The sequence below is a fragment of the Pseudopodoces humilis genome, chromosome 1 (genome assembly GCF_049639895.1).
Source record: "Pseudopodoces humilis isolate 2021_Gansu_Grassland_sample_001 chromosome 1, ASM4963989v1, whole genome shotgun sequence".
Lineage (NCBI taxonomy): Eukaryota > Metazoa > Chordata > Aves > Passeriformes > Paridae > Pseudopodoces > Pseudopodoces humilis.
The window spans coordinates 26,979,844-27,002,654 of NC_142200.1; the positions used below are offsets into that span (position 1 = coordinate 26,979,844).

Here is a 22,811-nt window from a genome sequence, read left to right on the forward strand (position 1 = left end):
TTCCTACCAGTCTGAGTGACCTTTGGTTGAGCATAACATCCAGAATAGATTATAGGTTTACTAATATTGGAGGTTACATTTTCAGCATATCTGTAGAAAACTTTATGGCAGTGGTTAAAAGCACAGATATTAAAACATTTGCTTTTAAATCTTAGAATGATGGGTAACATTCTATGAATCACAAGCCAGAATTTTGATGATGCAGGGCTTTACTGGAGATTTGTTCCCATTTCTGATATGGAAAAAAAAAAAAAACAACATCGCAGAGAAAGGCACAGTTCAAAAGCATTAGAACAACCAGGAGAGTCAATAGATGCAGTCTGAGTTGCAAATCCAGCTCTGTCCCCAGTGAAAACTAAAGGTATTTAGTAAACACAGAGTGGGGTTTGCATTCAAGCTTTTGGTTGATTGATAACTCCAGCAAATCATCTTTAAAGGCACTGTTTACGAAAACTCTCATGATAAAATCAGTGAATCCAAATCTTGGATCCTCTGCTAGGTGTCTCTTCATTGGTAAGGCAGCTATGGTGTAGTCATTGGAAGCACATGACAAGGATCTCTAGTGCACCTTTTCATAAAAATGCAAAAGAACAACAGGGAATGTTTATACCACACTACTGTCACCCATAGGTTTTATTAATCCAATATTAACATTATTCTGTACACCATTTATTTTTTTAATCACCACATACAGGCAGATTCTTTCAGTGTAATATTTTGATATTAAAAGCTCAAAGTTTTTCAAAGACTGACTAACAGCCAAATTCTGGCAACAAACATACCTTTCTCTAGCATTGAAGAGAATTCAGGAAAAGCTGTCTTTTAAGACATTTAAGGATCCTGCCAATATGGGAGAATTAACAGCAACTACCAACAGCTATCTTAATCCTCTACCTAATGGTACTTGCCAGGACCCTAAAAATTACAGTCAGAATGTCCTGTACTTTGAGAATTCCTGCCTAAAAAATTATTTTTGGGAGCCACTAATGCAAATCAAAACAGCCTCTAATCTGAGGAATCACAAGAGTGAGAAGCAAGTTGACAGATGTCTCTGATTCAGCTCTCCAATGTCTTTTAGGTCCCTCAGTAAGGGCAACTTCCTCAGGACTCAGAAATGCATTCAGATGAAGCTGAATAAAACTTGGTGTGAAAATATTTATCCATTATATTTTCCTATTAATGTTCACAAAGCTTCTGCACTGTGGTTATTCAAATTCAAATTTTTCCTTTGTATTATTGTTTTCAGAGATATTACAGTATCATCTCAAAGATCCGTATTTATCAGTCTTGAAAGAGCTGCCAGCGGTGCAGGCACTCCCTAACAAGGTATAAGGAAACTGCTTTATTCCCATTTCCTGCTGCACAGCTCCTCTTTTATAATTGCAATTTCATTATGATACCTTATATCAACAAATAATTCCAACTAGCCAAATAAATAGAATAACTAGAATAAAGAGGTAGAAACACTCTGGGGTATACCCACACCACAAGGTCAAAAGCAAAATAATATCTGCCTACTTTATCATCTTATACTCCATCCATGAGGTAACAGTTGAGGCTCAGGTACCTTAAATATACACAAGGGGGAAAATCTGGAAATATATGTTAATTCTTCACCTGCTCCCTTTCTTTCATACTGAAAAGTTGAGTATCAGAGATATTAACTCAGTACCATATATTAGCTATGGCTCATTACACATTCCAATGGGAAAAACTAATATTGGTTCTAAAACACACAAAAGAAAAAGAAGTGTAACAATAATGACTTTTTAACTTACGGATATTTTTCTCTTTATCAACAGAGAAAGACCCCATATTTTTTTCCTCAAAAGATCTGATCCTAGAGTTAAAATTGTGTCTCGCATGGCGTGACCCTTTAACCCCTCTCAGACATGAGGTCTCCAAAGCATACTTCCCAGAACGAATTGCAATTCTTGATCCAAAGCAAAACAGTCAGGAAAACAGTGTTTTGACAGCTGAACATCTGATGACTGTATCACTTAAACCCTTCTGTTATTTAACCCTTGTCAAGATTTAACATAATAACATGCTCCATTTTATCTCTAATAATCAGTCTAAAAATTGGGTTATTGAATTAATACCACATTTATCCTTATATTTAAGACCTCACTAATTAGCCCTAACTAATGCCAAAATTTCTAGGATTCATTAATACGCTCTCTTGTCAATGCAGCTTTTGCTAAGTAGGGCATACCTTATTTTATTTAAAATGTCTGATTGATTATAATCAATACAGCATTCAAGGCACAAAACAGATTTTTCTACAGCATGAAAGGCTAAAAGATATTCAAGCTCGTGTCCACCACCTTCCATCAGAAACAAGTGGCTTTCTAACTGTTATTTCACTATGAATAATGTATTCTTCTAAATCCTCTCAAAATGCAAAGGAGAGGCTCTAGAGCTAAATAGCTTTCACTGAGAAGATAGTTTCAAGTTCATAATTTCTGTGCTTGGGTTTCATGTGCATAGCATTTTCTCTCACCGTCTGCATACACCACACACATGCATTACTTTAATATTTTCAAAGCTCCATTAGTTATTCTGAAATAAGACTGAAATGACATTCCCAGTACAGAACTAACCATCTTTTTTTACACAATTTGCCACTGAAAGGGAGTAAATCCCATTTTTTGGGATCACATTTGCTGTGAAAAAGTTAAGAGAGTACAACCAGGTAAACAATTCTCCACTGATTTAGTGGAGACATCCTACCAATTTATTTCAGCTGCAAATACTGGTCACCCTGTCCAGAAATGTCCAGGCCACTGTGGTTTTTTTTAAATTTTACCTTAACTTCAAATAAACATTAGCTTTGGGTAGACTCCTTGCTTTTTATTATTTTCTTATGGAATTATTTGTATTTTATTTATGTGTTCAAAAACATGGATGAGGCATGATACGGTTTAGCAGTAAACACAGCAGTGCTGGGTTAAGAGCTGGACTTGAAGATCTTAAAGGTCTTTTTCAACCTGAACAATTATATAATTATAAAGGATCAGTGAAAAAATTTCAGATATGTTAGTAGCTATAGAGGGACAGAAGGAGGTTTGCATGTGAAATTGAAATCTTAAAGAGGGAAATAAAGAGCAGAAGGGAATTTTAGTGAAGGTCTGGGCATCAGCGGTTTCTGTAGGGAATACACATCCTGCCAGTAGGTACTATGCTCCTTTCACTGCCCAGTACCTTTGCAGTTTCTATGAGGGATTTTTTCTATGTCACACCATTCTTCTACATACTTGCAGGAGGGAAGACTCTTCAATGCACTTCATAAGATGTGACTATTCTCTCATCAGCAGTCAAAGGTTGAAATCCGTGAGTAAAATTAACTAGATTTTTTCATTTAACTAAAAGAAGGCTAAATGTATGGCACGTATGTAGAAGAAATAAGTCAGAATAATTTACATCAACAGGAAAATTATTATCATATTCTCAGCTTTCTCTGAAGGAAATATGGTAACACTTATCTGCACTTTGGTGTTTGGGGTTCTTTTAAACTTTGTGCTTCAAAACAAATATGAAAGTATGTAATGCTTGTGCTTATTTCCAAAGTGCAATCAGTATCGCATTCTCTAATGATCATGGGAGAGACACTAATAGGAAAGTCCCCACCAGATGAATTAATTAATATATGTTTAATAAGAGATATAGCTGTTGCTGGACCAGTCTCCTCTTTTCTGACAAATGTTCTTCATTCCAGTTCAAGGCAACAGGATATTCTTTCTTTGTGCTGCAACTTCCCACTGAAGAAATTGTGCCCACAGCCCAAAAGGCTGATCATCTGAAATGGGTTTAGGGACCACTTGTTTAAACAGAAGATTTCACAGAGGTCTGCACAGGAAAGAGAAGTTTCAGTCTTTGAGACCACACTAGCCCAGCACCGAGTTTAATGTAATCAAGCATACCCAGAGACTTCTGAAAGTCATATAAACTCTACAAGTCACTAGAGACATTGAAGCTGGAGGAGGCAGAGGGTTTGCATGTGTTGACACTGTCGATGTTTCCTCATAAAAAAGAAGGCTGAGAAAAAGATTTTGGGGAAAAATGTTGCCTAAATAGTACCTAGAAACTGAATGACAAAGTTCTCTCCCATTTCCTGCCATCTGTTGTGTACAAGGAAACTTCTTATCATTAATTTTTCCAAGTAAATATGAAAATAAAAATTAAAATAAATCCATTAAGATTATTATCTAAAATAAAAAAGAACCAGTGTATCCCCAAATATTCAAATTAATTTGTTTGTTGGTAATGCTTTTGAAAAGTACAGTTTTGGATTAGAAGGACTCTTTTTATCACACTAGATGCACAATATCACCATAATCCACAAAACTATAACTGATAAGCAGTTTTAATAGTAAGATAGGGAAAATGCCTTTTGTTGGGATTTGGCCAAGCACAAGTGGGTAAATTAATAAAAATTTAGACGATGGCAAAATTTCTCTAAGTGTTTATGGAAAAGAAATTTAAATAATTCTGGCTTAATTTATGTTGCAATAAGTTGGTTTTCTTAACTGCACTCCCTAAATGTGATAAAATTTTTGCTATGCTTGTCATATAACTATGGATGATAAAAAATGTCAATTGTAGATGTCCTTCTATAGCAGACAGTTGAATTAAGACTCTCAAAATACATTACTAACTAGTTAAGTTTGACTTTAGTAATTGGTTGGGAATATGACTATAGAAAACCTCAATATTGATTTTCAAGAAATCGCACCTTATCTTATCTGGTACTATGGCATTTTTCAATATAATACTGCAGAGCAAAGTAAGAGATGAGACACCTGCATTTCAACTCCACAGTAATTTTTTTCCCACAAAATATTTATTATTCCGAGACAGACAAGAGAATTTTAAGATTTGACTTAATTTAATTGTGTGATTGTAGAAAGTATAAACTTACAATTGGAGACCTTGAAAAGATGTGCATTTTGGAGGTCGACAGGTCCTTACCTGCACAACCAAGGGTGATCTTAACCAAAACCAAAAGCCATATCACTCCTCACCACACCCCAGACCTTGCAAGCTTTGTATCTACTAGGTTGAGACTAAATATGCAAATGAAACAATTTAAGTAAGCCACACTAGCTCAAGAAGTATTTTTCCATTAATTTATATCAACTAACGTTAGGTTTCATTGAAAGAAAATTATTTTTTTACTCTGGCTTGTGAAAACAACCATCTTCACTTTTACTGATTCAATTGTAGTCTAATATATGGGGTTTGTTACCAAAAAAAATAGTTTTTCTCTGTCTTAAGCAGAAATTTATATTTTACCTGACATCATATATCATAAAAGATAAGGTCATGCAATATATAGGATTCCATATATGTGTGTGTATGTGTATATATATATATATATATATAATGTGGTATATGAAGGAATTACTTCAGCACAGCTTCTCATAGGTTCTCTTTAACTCTTGAAAAATAACTACCTCCATGAAAGTCAGCTTATTTAAAAATCAAAATTAGCTGCATGTCTTTTTAAATTTTTGCCTACAAAATGGAGTTACCCGAAGACTTCACTATGATATAAGTTCACTATTTGTTAACTTGGTTTTGATGTCTCTTTCTACTACACCTGCTATGAAACATGCTCTTATCATTCTATTAATAAAGACTCTTTTTTTTTTCCTCCTTCTTTTTCAGTTGAGATCTGTTAAAAGGTGTGGAAGAAGATAGATACATAAAAGAACCCTCTAAGATAAAAAACCTTCCTGGGGCCTTACAAAAAGAATACAAGAACAATGATATCATACCTCAAAAATAACAGAAGTTTTATATACCACATTATGAGAATGAGACAAAAAAATATTAATAGAAATAATATTTTAAAATGCATAAGGATCTTTTCACTGCTTATATTTTCAATATACTGCTGGTGATAGGATCTGACTGAATGAGTTCATGGGGTAATGCATGCAAATACTTTAGATGATTTCACATTGAAAAGTATTTAAATATTTACATTGTGTGTATTGCTTTGAAAAAAGAATAATTGTTATTAATGAATACATCCTCTACTGCAGAATCTTGAACACTAACGGTGAGTTGAAACCTGCATTTAAATCATGTTTGAGGTTGAAGCTCATCCTGTATGGTTTTAATAAACTGTTAATCTCACTTCCATTGCTGGAGTCCTCTGCACTTTGGCTACACAAACCAATAAAATTTCCCATTCCTGTCATTGCTTAAATGACAAGCATTTGTAAGGTTTTAAAAATCTTGGATGAAATTTGCCTAATATAATAAGTCCTTATAGAAAAGTTACTGTTCTAAATGAAATATGTGAACATATTTCACAAGATAACAATATGGGAAGCTGAATGTCACAAAAACCAGAGGATTTCCTTCCAGAGCTTCTGCTGGTATACAGATAGGACCAAGCTTGAGTGGTGTGTTTTGTTCATTAAAGCATGTTTCTAATTTAAAATCTTATTCTGATACTTCCTCATCCATTGGTGCAAATAGAAAATATGGTTCAAATTTATAACTTCAATAAGAAGTTACAAGGCAATGCTCCAAAAGCAATTCTCATAAATAGTTGTATTTTTATGCTGCCATTATTGCATATTTCATAATGAAACTTCAAATATCTTTGTCTAGACATGTAATCTTCCTCAGCAGAGTAAATATAGATTGTACACATACACATTCAAAAAACACTATATTGGAAAAAGATAAGTAAGTTGGCAAAGTCAAGGAATATAAAGTTAGGATAGGAAATGTCAGAATTTAGGAACTTATAACCTCCTATCATTTGAAATTATTTCAGGAGTTTGATATAAGCTGCACTATTGATCTAATAATGTATTCCTACTTCACCTGCTTTCAAGTATATTGCATTTTTTTATTTTTATTTTAAAAAATGTGTTCTACTTTAAGCATATTTTCTACAGCTTATATTAAGGTTTTGTTTTTCTATAGCATATAGAGTTGGTTTTAGCTGATATGATCATTAATAGATTGGTATGACAATGTGATCTGTCCTGATATCTGTCTAATTGTACAAGGCATCAATTCCTGCATCAACTTATTAATATTGATAAACTATAAAATAAACTATAAAATTAATTTTAATCACTTCAGTCGAATTTCTTCTTGCATTATTATTCTAGTATACTACGCATTCTAATAACAACTAGCTTCTTCTGAAAATAACCTTTTCTTTTTCTTTGCTACCAGCAGAAACAGAATGAGCTATTTTGGTGTTAAACCACTATATCAGCTCTTTTACAATTTTAGTGTACCAGAAAAACCATGTACCAACTCATTTAATAGGAAAAACAGCATTGAACTTTTTATATTAAATCAAAGTTTTCTAATGTCATCAAAACCCCTGATTCAACAGGTACCAGAGCGTCTACTCTATTGCGCTAATACCCTGTTCCACATTTAGGAAACAAATCCTACTGTATCCCTACTGTATTGAACACAGAAGGCTGATCTTGCTTCCAATGAATTCAATAACAAAGTTGTTATAGGCTTAATTAAAAGACCTGGAGTATCCATGGATGTAGCTACATGGGAGAACTTTCTACATATCATGGTATGTGCTGTACTACTCAAAATACACAGGAAAACAAGAAAGATACTTTCATGAGAAAATATTGTGCACAATATCTCATCTTTAAGAAATTGCATTCTCATATGAAAAACTCTGTCATGTCACGACCCAAGTGGAATAATATTCAAAGTTTTGCACAATTGCCAGTGAGAGCAACACCTGACTCCCAGGTTGTCTGAGTTGCTACAAACCACACATAGAAAGCCACGCTTTATACGTTCAAATAGTACCTGGCACACCTTGTCCTTAGTATATCTACTTAAAGGATCTTTTGTATGTGAAATATCTTCTTGGTGATGATGGCAACCTTCATTCAGCCTTTTTTTCACTGTAATTCTCTTTTCCAGGCTAAATAGAGATTGCCAACATAGACATTAATTACGATAGATACATAGATGACTGTCTAAGCCATCATGTGCAGTAATCTACATTCCACACACAATAAAACTTCCACAAAGGTGCTGAACTTAGGTCTTTAACTCTGTATTTACTAGAGATGTCCAAAATTCTCTCTCAAATTTCAAATTTTTCACTATTTTCCCAGTTTTCTAAAGTTGGCAGAACTGCTTGTTGTTCTGTGTGAGCAGCAGCTGAGAGGCAAGTACCATAATTTGGAAATCTTTCTTTGAATTTCCATGGTGAAGTCTAATGTCAGGAGAATAAAGCAATTTATCTCAAAACACACATGTTACATGAAGCAACCAATACCAATAGATAAATTTTAGATCACTTTTCAGAGGTCACAGAGAATTTGATATGAAAGAGGCAGTTTATAAACATATATAAGTAGCATTACCCTTTCAGGAAAGGATCAAAGCTTTTAAAGTTTTCATTAGGAAGTTCCTAGAATTAAAGGTGCCAACTCTATTACTGTACTTCTATAAAGATACTTCACTGAGGCACTGAAAGGCTGTAAAATATAATAGTAAAGAGTTGTTCATAAAAGAAATTGATGATTACGGATTATACATTAGTTACATTGTGAAGTGAAATGATAATTGCAATACGAAATTATTTTGTTTTACACTGAAGTAGACAAGTGTTGCAAAGCAAACTAGGAAAGTTAAAATATCTAATATTTGTGGCAGAGATGATAGAATGGTAGGATTGAAAACAGGCAAAAGATTTGAGTCTGAGAAAGACATCATCAGTTCACCCGTATTTTGCAAAACATTTGCTTCAGATCTGTCAATTTTCTCCCATTTGTGAATGACTCTAAATTCTGAAGCATGGGATACATTGCATCACATTTCAACAGCAGTCAAAGACAGATTTCAAATTGCATAACTTCTCCTGTACTGCCAGTGAAGTTACCTAAAGTTAAGGTAAGCTTCCCCTAACTGACCTGAAATAACATTTTTGGCTGAAAAACATGGCCTGTATCTCCAAGAGATATGCAGATTTCCTGCACCATCCTACCTGCCATAAACAAATAGGCTGCACCTCACACTGTAACTTTCTGGAGGCCCAGGAAGTTCTTCTACAAACCCTCTTGCTTTAAAAAATCCCAGGAAACAAAAGTGCTAGAAGCAGTTCCCCGGTTGTAGCAGGGAGATGGACATGGTCCTGGTGCGTGGGGGAGCTCCTGTTTGTCCTGTGGGACAGTCACAGCTCTCAGTACAGCTCTCTGGGGGATCTGAGCGTCTCACCAAGTTGTTCCAAAGGGCTCCCACTTTTAATAGAGACTGCCCAGAGACTGGAAATACCAAGTTCAGAGGCTCTGACTACCCCATTGTCATGAGAAACTTGCTATTCAAATGTGCCACTCAAGTAAATTGAGCACAAATAATCAAATTCTAAACACATAAAAACAATACATCAGGAGGACTTCAATAGTAACAAAATGCAAAGTTTCCTGTCAAGTAATGAGGCAACAGTCAGTTGTATCAATTTGAAGTGCATCTTTTAAGAAAATTTAAAATCAAGTATTCCTAAATATTAATAAAATTTAACATGTCCTTAAACATAGAATCCCTGAAAGAAGTAATTGTTTTCTTGCAGGTTTATACCTTTTTTATTTATTCATTTATTAAATATCATGTTTTCATTTGACCTATAGTATTTAGATTTTTTTTCTAAAAGACTTTTTAGGATATAAAATTTATTTCAGCCTTTTGGACCCAATTGTTCTGCTCTGGACCTGTTCCACCAGCATCTGTAATAAATACTATTCCATCCACAATAATTTGAAATCTAACACCTTTCTCCACTCAGTTTCTGGAATTGATTATAGTATCTAAAAAGCACTCGGGAATTCTTAGTATTTTCTATTTAAAGAGTTAAGTCTTCAATTTACTACTGGGTCTTGTTTTGTATCAAATCAGTAGCTAACCATTGCCTTTTTTGTATCATGCAGATAGGTATAGGGGAGCCACATGACCAATTTAAGCTCTGGACTTAGGAAATACTTTCTTAGGAAGACCAATTACTGAACCTACCCTTTCTATTAATGCTCCCAAAGCCACCTTGTGAGATGTAAAGGATTCCTGGTGGGAACAGCTGAGAGGAGACAAGCACCTGTAAGGACTGAAAAGAGGCTGAGCCAAAGTGTCCTTTTAGTCCTCCACCTTCACAGTGGCCTACCTTCCAGCTGGGAAGAAAGACAAAACACTGGGAGCAAGCCAAGAGCCAGACCAGCACTGAGTCATGGGTACCCTGTGCCTTTTCTGACTCTGCATCACACTGCACAGGAAAATATCAGATAGAATTCTTTATTCTGGTGGGAGTATTTGAACAACAAAGCTGAATAATACACTTCAAAATTCAAACTAAATGGAAGAATAGGAATAGTTTTTAATTTATACTCTCCTATGAGGATAAAGAGTAAGAAGGACCCCTGGAAGTAAAGCTTTGAAGGAAGGGGAGGTAAAAAATAAGTAAATAAAGACCAGTGGAAAGTCTGGTTTTGGATTCAGATGAATAAAAATGAAACACAGTCATGTGCAAACTGATTTAAAGGGTTGAAGTGTGGTGCAAAAGCAACAAGAAATCTAAGTTTTGTCTTGCTCCTGAACTATGAAACCATTTCATTCTTTCATAGTCAAAGATGTAAGACTACTAGGAGGAAAATAATGCTACTTCAAGAACCACTTACATGAACTGTGTCATGCTATACTTTGTGAGCAGGTGGGTATACTTTCTTGTTTGCAACACTTTAATTGTTGTGGTTTCATTCTTTAATTTTAGAAAAAAATGAAATATCTCTAGTGGTGATGAACACTAAATTAGAAAGAGAGAGGAGCCTGAGCTACAGGGGAAGGTAAGGAAAAATGGGGATTGAAAACATCCCCATTGTCTGGAGCCTTAGCAGAATCACAAGGATTTTTTTTTCTCCATTTTTATTTCTACCCCCCTCCTTTTTCTACTCTCCCTTTTTCCATCCCTCTCCTATTGCTTCCTTTTCATTCATCCTTCTGAGCTGTGCTGATGCCAGGAGAAAGATCCAGAGCAGGAGGGAAGGTCCAACAAGTCTGAAATAAAAAAAAAAAAAAAAATACAAATAAAAGATAAAAAAGATCCAGAAATTCAAATGAACACACCCAACATTTGAAAATACGCTTTCCTCTATCAGTGCAGATCAATGTGACACAGGTCTCTATAGCTGGATTGACCAGTCCTATTCTGCTTATGATGAGTATTTACAACATTTGTTAATATTTGTGACCAAGTATTACCGATTTCTGAACCCATTTTTAAATTTCTGGGATGAAAGGTCACATTATATATGACCTGAATGTGTACATCAAATTAAATATAAATAAATTTTGCATCCCTAAAATAGTTTGTTTAATTAAACTGATCTGCAATTATTTTTCTTGCAATCTTGCCTTTCACAAGCCTGTCTCCAAATGAGTGATCCTCAGTCAAGACGCCTAGACTACCTACTCACCCCGAGCAGTAGGCAGAGAGACCAGGGACACTGAACTTGTGTTTGGCTTATATGCCCTACTCTCACTGAGAAATTCAGTTGGGCCTGTGTTCTGACAATTGATGGTCATGAGACCTTTATATTCCTGTGACAACACTGTGCTGCTAACTCTGAGCAGAGACGCAAGAGTGAAAAAGGAAATGTTATGGTGCATAAATGAAAGCAGGAAAAGAGGTGAAAACTCCATGAGGTCAGCAAAGAGTTTTATCCTCGTAAATCTGTTTTATGTGAACACTGCTCAGACAATGCAATTTTGAGGGACAGTACAAAAAACTAGGTTCAAAATATAAATAGAATGTGAAGAACAAAGACCAAGGGGTGATGAAGTGTGTAACGTGACACGGTAGCTGCAACTAACAGTTTATAGTCCTCAGATAATATTACTGTGCTTATTTGAAACAGTTATTTCAAAGTGCTGAGAACTCCAACTTTTTAACTTCCCTTCTCTATTCTGACAAGTCCATAAGATTTCTGAGTCTGTACAAATCATTATATTATAGCTGTTAGGGCTTACAGCTACAGCTCACTTTATCATGGTAATAATACTGTGGTATTTGGGCAATTAACTCTCACTACGCTGAGTTTTGTGCTTACTCCTATAATACCAAATGGTTCATTTCTAATTTGGATTCAGCTTTAGCCTGGTTTCATACTATGCTGTCAGTGAAAAGCATGGCCTGTGTGAGCAGTTTAATAATGTCTGCACAGGCACCCAGCTAATGCCAGGCCAAGAATAAGACAAAACCCCTGCTGGAAACACGTACACTATTTTCATATATTTCAGTACCTGTAGAAAATCTTACAGAAAGCCCAAACATCTATTCAAATAACACTCTGAAATAACAGAATTCATAATTTATGGAAAAAGAGGGGATGATATCACAACATACTGTGCAGTGTCATGAACTGGCCGTTTCTTGGCATCCTGCTACACGCAATGACTTGGGACAGGTCAGAAGCAAGGAGCTGAAGTAAACTGTATCAAAGAGCTGATTTTACAGACATTAATAGTCTTACAAAGTTCCAGTCTTCACTAAAAAATTACCTAGACAGGGAAAACTAAAATCTATCAGGTATTCAAAAGTACAGGTTTTACTGGAATATTTAAAAACAAGCGTGTACACAAAGATATCAGCAGCATGCTATCGATAACAAAATATTTCCCTTACATTGCCTGAATGATCTCAGCTCACAAACTTAAAAAGCCTTTCATAGTTTCAAAATCCAATTTCAGAGACACCTAGAACTTTCAAATTCAGATCTCTGATGCTGATGTACTAATGATTGTTTTAACTGCAACTATATACATATATATTGTACAATGATTCATATATACAGCACAATTAGCTGATTCCATTGCCACCTACATAATTCTTCCGTTTCAGTAATTTTCAAAGGTTTTGAAATTAGGTCCATGATTGTACACAACAGCTTTAGTCCCTGGATTTTAGAATAGGACACTGTGAGGAGAACTCATTGAAGGACTAATTGGTGTTGAATCACATTATAAAAAGACAGAAAACTGGGTGAAGTGGTACAAAAAAGGTGTGAAATCTTGGCCCCATCAGACATCCCTTGGAATTTTGTCATAGTCTGGAACTGATTTAAAATATTGAGAAACACATTTGTACTCCTGTGAAAAGAATTGCTGGAGCAATTGAATATAAATTCAAGTTACAACTTAAAGCCATGAAGATTCTAGTGGCTAAAATTTAACTTTTTAACCGAATATTTAATTGCAAAATTAGGATTTGAAGTGAAGGATTGGGAAGCATGCAATTCATCTCCTTTAACTTCATCCATCAAAAAGTTAGGAATCTATTTTAAATAGGCCATCTAGGTTCTCTCTCATCAGCGCAAAAAGAGAGGTGTTTTAGGGAGGTTGTTCATCTCAGCTGTCCATGATGCCTCTGTTGGGATGTAATCTGTAATTCTCTGCAGGAAGAGAATATTTATCTCTGTTGACTACAAAGCCTTGAGCAACTGTGTTAGACTTCAATGACTAACTTTTAGATGGCTAAAATGATGACTAGCTTAGCTCTAAAAACCTATTTTTTAAACAGCAAGGTTAAGTGAGATGAATAGAGCCTTTTGTGTGAACCACTTTATCAAAAATCTACAGGAAAAAAAAAAGTGTTTTGACATGAAATTTTGACCAGCATATGTATCACTGATTTTAATAGTAACAGGGCCTAATTCTGCTGCACCTTTCTATTTCTACAGCACCTACTGGAGCAGGGCACGTGCTGACAACTGTTAAGCCAGTATGCTTTTCTCATAAAATAATAAATAATAAAAATAGCATCAATGTCCTTATTAAATTCCCATGTAAAGCAAAAGTGGCATAAATGCAGTTTCTCTTTTCATTATTCATAATGTGTATTAATTGTCTACAACTTACAAAAGCCCAAGCAGAAGATGGTAACCTCTCCAGAGCCAGTCTTGTAACTTGTATCATTTAAAGAACTCCCATTTAACTGGAAGTTGTATAGGCAGGAGGAAAAGTTAATTGCATCCTCCTTCTTCAGTTTGGGAAAACAAAGTGGATGTGAATTTATGCAGTAGAAAGCACATTCGAAAACTGACCTATTCAAGTGTTGGGTTTTATTCTGTGAAATCAGTGGCAAGTACAAGATGAGAAATGGGTAGCACTGTGTAAGTGTGTGTCCTACTCAGAAAACAGTAGCATTAATCCCTTTTAAAGGTACCCAAAGAGGAAGTTTTGTTTTAATTATACCTTCAGTGTTTCATAACACTGCATGACAGTTTGCACAGCACATTTTTAAATCTTATATTACTTCTATCCTAATATTTATTGTGTGAAAGACTATTTGACAAAATAATGTAACTAGATAGAAATCACTTTTCTTTTATAAACAGTAACTTGCATTACAGATCAAGCTCAGAAGCATGTTGCTGCAATTACTAAAAGCACAGTGTTTCATTGTAAAAAGTCAGTGAGTTATTACTGTAACTCCCTGTACCCACAAGAAGAGCTGATAGCATGCAGTAAGCCTAGAGTGCAGGCCTGGAGTGCAAAAATTCACAAGGGTTTATTTGTTGCTCTCATTTGTATTCTTCTAAAAAAGAACATATCTGGGATAGTGCAAACATTTTAGTGCTTTTGCACTCCATTATAACACAAAACAGAAAGGAAAACTAGCATTGTCAACACCACGCAAATATAATTCTTTGAGACAGGAACTCCAATTCTTCAGTCAGTCTAAAAACACTGCATGCAAGGTCTACATGTGCAGTGCCTCCTACAAATCGTAAAGTTACCCCGATTTAACAAGATGTGTCATAGCTCTTTGATAATAGGTCCTGTTTTCCTTCTACACAAAACTCTGAGCAGAAACAGACACCTTTTTACTGAATGAACTGTGCTAAGGAGATGCTTGCCTACAGAACAAATTCAGCCTCATTTCAGTCAGATTAAGAATCTCATTGATATTTGATTTGTGGCAGATATCCCCTTTTTGTTGACCCTGAGCACCACAAAGAACATGACTGACTCAAGGGAGGACCTTGAAGAAGGCAACCAAAGTGACTGAACAGACTGAAATAAAGGCTGTTGGTATGGGGCACAGTGGGAAGACAGGGACCTGACTTTCACCAGGTTATTCAATAATCACTGCGGTCCAAGAGTTATCATTGTACCATTTATGGTCTCTTTAAATAATAATAATAATAATAATAATAATAATAATAATAATAATAATAATAATAATAATAATAATAATAATAATAATAATAATAATAACAATGGATTTTACTGCCTTTTATAAGCTATTACATGTCCAAAGGACTGCAAGCAGTTCTCAGAGGACTATAAAATTAACTATAGAACGCATGAGCTCTTTCCAGAGCTCCACATTGACTTGGTTGCTCAGAGACTGCACACCAGTACAGGCAATAATCACTGACATCAGGAGAATGCCACCTGGGAAGGACCACTGGTATAAACCAAGTTTAATCAAACCTTTGAGTATTTTAGGAGACAGACTTGTGAGTGTGCAAAATAAAAATAAAGAGTCTGGGGAGTGTCATTGATATTCCACCACATTTATACCCACTGTTGGTCATCACTCATAAGAAATCCACCTCTGCTTCTTCAAACCTCTGCCAGTCAAGCCAGAATAGAAATTATTCTTCTTACTACCATAACAATGAAAGAACTGCATCAGAGAAAAAAGAAACCCGGACAACTCTGTTCCTGAAATGGAAATGCAACTGCATAATGGCTGAGCCCCAACATCCTGGCAGGCCAGCCAGGACACAAAGAGCCAGGAGACACACAGCAATGTACCAAGAGGTAACTTATTTACTCTGTAGCTTTTGTCAAGAGGCAGCAGATAATATACATCTGTATAAATCCAAAACCATGAAAGTTAAACTCTTAGTTATTAAACAAGAGTATTGGTTAAGCCCCAAAGGATTAGCAACATAAGATTTTTGTTTATTCTCTATCCCATTAAAAAATGTTTAAAAATCTCTCTATGTTTCTGTCTATTCATCTCCATATCTATATTTTTATTCCAGAATACCACAAGAATAAAAACATATTAATTTTATTCACACTAAGTAACCTGAAATTTACTAAGTAATTTGATGGTCTACTTGATTTTTTTTTTTTTTTAATTGTTGGCAGATGATTCATTGAGATGAAAAAATCACACTTCATTGTTCAAAAATAAACTTTCTCAGAAAATACTGCCAAAGCTGCAGTATAAATGCTTTTGAAAGATTAAGTACATTATAGAGATTACAGTGTCATTTTGAAATAGAAAAATCACGGGGAAAAAGGTACAAATTATTCTAATGTGTGTATGTGCAAAACAATAATCTTCAAGCCATTTTACTCCTGTAATTGCTTAAAGATCATAAAATAAGACTGGTACCTTCACAAAGGTCAAAATGTTGCATTTTAATCTTCATACCACTTAGAAGTAGCATTTTGTTTTCTTCTGTCAGTCTGGATTTGAGTTCAAGGTAGCTACAAACTGGATAACTATGTAGACAGTGTCACAGATTACATAATTTTTCATCAGGAAATACTTAACTTTAGCCTTCTGTTCAGATACTCTGGAAGTACTTAAAATGTACAGGATTTGGCTTCAGAATTTGACAGAGCACCACATCCTCTCAGACCAAGGGAAGTTAAAACGTTCATCTGAGGGCAGACCTATCAGTCTGTGTAATCCTACACTTTAAAGACTATTCAGCTTTTTTATCTTTTTATCTTTTAAAACCCAAAATGCAGGGAAGGAAGAAAATAAGAAAAAATACACTGTAAAAGAGAAAAAAACTGCCATAGAACAATATCTTAGAAGACTAGAGAGCTAAGATATAAGCAACCTGCAAAAACTCTAATAAGGTAAAAATTTTAAAGAACACTGTAGCCAACTTACACATTTATACCTGATAAAAGATAGTCTGTGATACAGCATCACCTCAAACCTGTTCACATTCCCTTCCCTGCTATGAGTACAAAATACTGAGACAGTATGTAGAAAACTCTCAAGAGTTTAGAAACCAGTGCTGCAGAAGAAATTCCCAAGAGTTCTTTCCTGTTGCAGTATAATCAAAGAAATTCAGGTTGGTTAGGCAGAGTGAAGGGAAGGTCCACATGGTGCAAACCCCGTTTCACCAGAAGGCATGTCTGTGTGTGAGGTTCAGGCGGAAATATTTGGGCTGATGTGAGAGCCAGAAATCAGACTGCCATATTTGCAGCTGAAAGCAGAACAGACCAGTTTGGGCAGAAGAAGATTCGAGTGCAGCTTCCCTGTTTCTGCTGCAGCATGATTTTGGGCAGAGTTAGTCTCAACATCCCCTCCCAACAGCAGGCACACTTTCGGGAACCTCTGCCAGTTAAACCCAGAAATCATGAAGGAAAAGGAGCTGCAATTGCTCCCTAAAACATTTACTATTCAGAAGAGCAAAGGCAGGGAGAAGGAGACTTATTGTTTAATGTCAGCAGTGGGACAAAAAAATAAAGGAGAATAAACTCTCTGAAAATAAATTTAGGACAGAAATTGTGTTTCTAAAACCATGAAAAGTGAGCCTCTTCCCTGACTTCAAGAGGTGCAGTGAGAGTGATACCCCAGCTAAATTTAAACCAGAGCTTTTTGAAGCTGAACAAAATCAGAAGACCAGCCTAGTATCAGAGCAATCAGACTTCATGACTCCACAGGCCACTGTAGTTCTATCTCCCATGTTGAAAAATGTAAGAAGATATTCTTCTTTTGCCAGTTCAGGCCACTACAGCAGATAAAACCATGTATTCATGAGTCAGCAGACTGAACACTATACAGCTTTTCTTTTCTGTTCACTTGTCCTTTTCCATTTGCAAGTAAGCACTGATAATAGTAGTTATGGAGGAAGAAAAGAAAAACTGCTTTCCAAAGATTTCTGTTTACAACCCTTTATAAAGGTATCTTAAATTCCTATGCTGTCCTGAATACCAAAACAGACGTAGAGAGAAATAGAAGACGTCATTTCAGTCGGGACACTCACCACTTTCAGGAGCTAGGGCAGTATGACTATATCTCATACTATATAAGGAGTATAATGATATCATCACTTGTAGATACAAAGCTGCAATTTGTAGACAAAATTTTTATTAATCTCAAAAGCACAAAAGGACAATTGTCTTTGACACTAACTATGGCTTTCTAAAACACACTCTGAACATTAGTCATAGCATAACAGTAGAAGCAGCAAGCTGAAACCAACTCCACCAACCCAAATCCTACTCTGCCCACATACTGCACAGAGGTAGAAGGATCCTCTTTCAAAATTGGCTCCTTTATTCCTATTTTAATGTCCTAAGGCTGTTTGATATATACGAACTCCTACCACCTCAGGATGCTGCAAATGAAATGTATGTATATTAATTACCATACTACTCAGACAACAGGTGTTTTGTGGATGAAATCTGGGTGCTAAATAAAAAGTTTTAGGAATGCACTTCCTCAGACTTCAAGATAAGACTAGGTGAGCAGGATTAGTTCTTCAGTCAGCAACTATCTGTACAAAATTACTCACACAACACACCTGCAATATTAAAAGAAAGGACAAAAGGATCATTCTGGAAACTGCTAGCCTAGTTACTTGATTTCAGTGCTTTCGCAGTATCAAAATATTTTGCTTACTGGGAGTTTCACACAATGTAAAGAAAGCACTTCATTTAAACATAAGGAGGAATGGAAATATATAGAGGGGTGTAGAATAAAGTTTCAATCTCTCTTTTTTTTAATGGCTTTCAAATTAAATAATGAAAAAATAAGCAGGCTGAGTCTTTTTAAAATGTGGAGTAATGACCCAACAGATCATAACTATTTTGGAAAAGTCATCATAATCTATGATGTAAATATCTCAACTGGTTTTTAGACACATGAATTATTGACCCTGTTATGCTGCCAAAAGTATTTTAACACATCAGAGCAGAAGTCATGCATAAATATGTGGGAAATATTTTTATTACAGTTAAACTGGAAAAAATCAGTATAAATTCATAATAGTTATGTTTCTACAAAGATAAATGAATTTATTTATTTTTCAGCATGACTAATTGCATTGTATATACACTTCTTACACTTTCTACTTTAAAGAAAGCTGTTACATTGCAATAATTTAAACATAATCATTAGAAGCCTCAAATTTCCAAATGCACTTGTAATTCTACGAATTATATTTGCTTACATGACAGTGACAAAATAAACATATACCCTGCAACTTAGGCATATCCTTATAGTCAGTTATAGATCCTTTAATGTTCTTTATATAAAATACAGTAAGCAATCCCATCACAACAAAGTAAACAACAGAAAACACTGCAGAACATTCACTACTTGAACTTTAGCATAATATTACACCATATTTCTTTCTGGAGGAAAAAAAACCCCACCAAATATAAAAAAAAAAAAAACAAAAAAAAACAACCCCCCAACCAACCCACCCTGTCATCTGGAAAAATCTTTCCAAATTGTGTTTTACAGAACCAATATCCTGTCTGTACATCAGGGGCAGCCTCTGTTAAGCATTTAAGTGCTCTCAGTGAAAAGTAACAGTTTCTCCTCCAATCCTGAACTCTCAGTAACCATCTCAGAAAGTAACAGTTTCCCATTCCCTGTCAGCCAGTGGCACTATTAATCATCAAAACAAAACGAAACACCTTCAAGCAAATATCAGCTTCTGATTAATCTCCATCCCAATGAATTAGAGTCATAAGAGGCAACCTGCTGCCTTGTTTACGCCTTTTTAATATGAGGAGCAGAAGTTGGATATAAGGGTTTTCTGCCCTTAGGGCTACAAAATATGCCTCATGTGGCAGGGAGCCAGCTCTCCGAGGGAGCCTCCTTTGCTGTTTCACAGCTATTCTCTAATGGATAAATTTAAACAGACACACACAAACACACGAGTCACCACAATACAGGGCCGGAGCTATTGTTTTTGTCTAAAGTCCTGTAAGCATTTGTACTCATACTGAGGATCTCAAGGTTCCATCCAGTTTCGGTTTGGGCTTTACTTTTGGTTGTTTCGTTTGTTTGTTTGTTTGTTTTTTAAATGCAAGGAGAAGAGGAGGGGTGTCTGGATTTTTTTTTTCCCCCAGCTGACTTCCCCTCTATACAGCACAGCACGTAAAACACCTCTCTTCAGCTTTAACCGACCTAGGATCAATTAGTGCAACATTCTGCACACATCCAAGCAACCACAAGGCAGAGATATTTAATCCAGTCCTCGTGTGTATTGCACAGACACCTTTAGAAAGGGGTGGAAGGAGATTTGTTTGGGAAAAAAAAAAAAAAAATTCTCACAATGTAATTTACACAGTGTGGAAACGCCTACAAGGAGATGAAGTACCTGCACTGGGGAGATGTTCAGTTGTTCACTTCATCTTCCGTTGACAAGGAAACCAAACCGCACTTCATTCTCCAGGAAAACCTTCCACTGCCATCATTTGAAAATGTATTTATTTGTATATATGTATATATATATCATCATCATCATCATGATAACAATAACCATCATAAAACACTGCTGGCAAAAGAATAAAAAGTGAAGGTGCAAAACGTGCAAAAGTAAGGATCATCTCTTTGGCTTTCTGTTTTGCTTTGTTATCTTTAGAGAGGAAAAAAAAGTATTTAAAAATGATGACTGCAACATGCTGCAAGAAAAGTTTCACATTATAAACAGGCATCAAAAACTGAAGAAGAGGAAAAACAAAAAAACCCCTGCTGATTGCACTGTTAAAAAAAAAAAAAAAAGAAAAAAGAAAAAAAAAGAAACTGTAACAAAAATAATAAAATTAACATCTTGCTCTGTGGCTTCCACCAGTATTGCAAGATTACAAACTCTGTGTAAACATTGCTGTAAAATGCATTTGCAATTCCCATCTCTTTATGGAAAAAAAAAGCCCTTAAAAAAACACCCAAAAATAAAAATAAAACTACACCAGAAAAAAATCCTCTGCAAAAAGAGTTAGAAACATGCCTTTTCTCTTATCCTTAAAAAATAAGCATCATATTTCACATCGCTTTTCTGTGTCACAACAAAACCAGTTGCATATATAGATATATAGCTACTAAATGTATATCAGTTGTTGCTGGACTGGCAAGTCTGTGTTATTAATATTATCGTTTTTCATTCCCAGTGACTCCCGGCCCCAGCAGCACCTTTTGCTCACAGTTTAGTAACCATCGCATGCTAGGAAAAAAAAACTTGTCATCAGCAAAAGATCAAATCCATTTAAACAATAATCAAAGAGGAAGAAAAAAAAAAAAAGAAAAAAAAGAAACAAAAAAAAAAACAAAAGGAAGAAAAAAAAAAACAGGACAAAAAAAGGAGGACAAGAATGTCAGCGGAAAGGTACTCACCGAGCGGGAGTAAAAGGGAGGAATAAAAATGAGAGTTACTATAAAATACAGTATGGCGGTGGAAGAAGGAATGAGGCGCTTTTTTTTTTCTCTCCTCTCTAGTCTCTGCCTCCGGCAACCGCCACGTGATCCGGAGCCGGGCGGACTCGCAGCCGGGAGGGCGCAGCGGCGGGGCCGGGGGCGGACCCAGCCCGGGCCCCGCCCGCTCCGCTCCGCGCCCGCCGCAGCCGCCCGGCTTCGCCGCCGCCCAGCGCTCCGCCCCGCGCCGCGGCGGCCGCCGCTGCCCCCGGCAGGTGCCGGGCGCCCCCGCGCTCGGCTCTGCCAGGCTCCGCTCCCTCCCTCGCCGCCTCGCTCATTCACTCTCTCCCTCGCTGCCGCCGAGCGCGGGCACGCTGCCGGCCGCGCGGGCGGGGTGCGGAGGCGGGGGCGCGTCCTGCGCGGCAGCGCAACTTGCTCGGGGGCGCTGCGCGAAGTTCTCGCCCGACACCGCCCGCCCGCCTGTTGCCCTCTGGCCGCGGCGCCCCCGGCCCCGCCGCTGCAGCGCCGCTCGCCCCCGGGAGTGAAGCCGGCTGCGGGCGGAGCGGAGCGCCGGGGTTTGCCCGGGTGAGGGGTGAGGTGCCCCCGGCGGCGGGCCCGGTGCGGCACCGGGCTCCGAGGCGTGTGCGCCCGGGTTTCCCCCCCCCGCTTCCGATCCGGCGGGGGATGGGGGACTGCTCCGGGGCTACCGCGTGTGCGCGCACGGCAGGGGTAGCCCGCAGCCCGGCTCGCCCTCTGCGCGGGATGCCAGCCCTGATTCCTCCGTGTGTGCGGGAGTGCCCCTCCCGCAGCTTCGGCTCGGCGTGGGTGCGCGGAGTAGCCCGGCAGGCAGACAAGGCAGGCAGGGGCATCCCCTGTTGTCACGCCAGCTCCAGGGCACCGCCGGTGCAGCGGGGCGGCGGAGGGGTTCCCCTGTGCCACTCCTGCTCCGGTGTGCGCGCAGCTCGGGGTGCCGCCGTGCCGAGCGCCGGGGCTGCAGTCACTGTGCGCCCAGTCACGTCTGGGCAGCGCTGCTCCGGCTTCCTCCGGAGAGCGGTTCCCATTTGCAGCGGGGGAGAGGACAGGTACCGTGGGTCCCATCCGCTACTGCTGCTGTTCCCGGGCCTCTGCCCAGCTGCACCGCTTCTCCCTCCTTCCAGCCGCAGGGCTGATGCTTCCCATCACAAAGTTACTGGCCGAGGTGGGAATTAAGTGTTCTCGGAGGGGGCCGTTCACCGCTGGGTCCGCTCCCGACAGCAGCCCGCAGGCGCAGGCAGCGTGGCGCAGGGCAGGGGGCTCCGGGGATGACCCCGGGTGGGCAGGCTCCCGCGGCCCCTCAGCCCGCAGCTGCCCGCAGTGGTGAAAGGGTTTAGGGTCGAGCCCCTCCGCACTCAGGTGCGGC

General features: G+C 37.7%; 1 protein-coding gene across 5 annotated transcripts in view; it reads right to left on the reverse strand.

The window, feature by feature from the left end:
* The window catches only part of RALYL (RALY RNA binding protein like), a 358,154-nt gene extending 336,676 nt beyond the window's left edge, over positions 1-21,478 (reverse strand). For 3 of the 5 annotated variants that reach the window (XM_088055199.1, XM_088055203.1, XM_088055191.1), the window contains exons 1-2: positions 21,395-21,430; positions 20,382-20,468 (exon numbers count right to left, since the gene is read on the reverse strand). The gene's annotated coding sequence lies outside the window, so the exon portion shown is untranslated. Of the gene's footprint in view, positions 1-20,381; positions 20,469-21,394 lie in introns of all 5 variants that reach the window. The other 2 variants (XM_088055205.1, XM_088055194.1) reach the window with 1 other exon arrangement.
* Between the last annotated feature and the right edge of the window lie 1,333 nt (positions 21,479-22,811).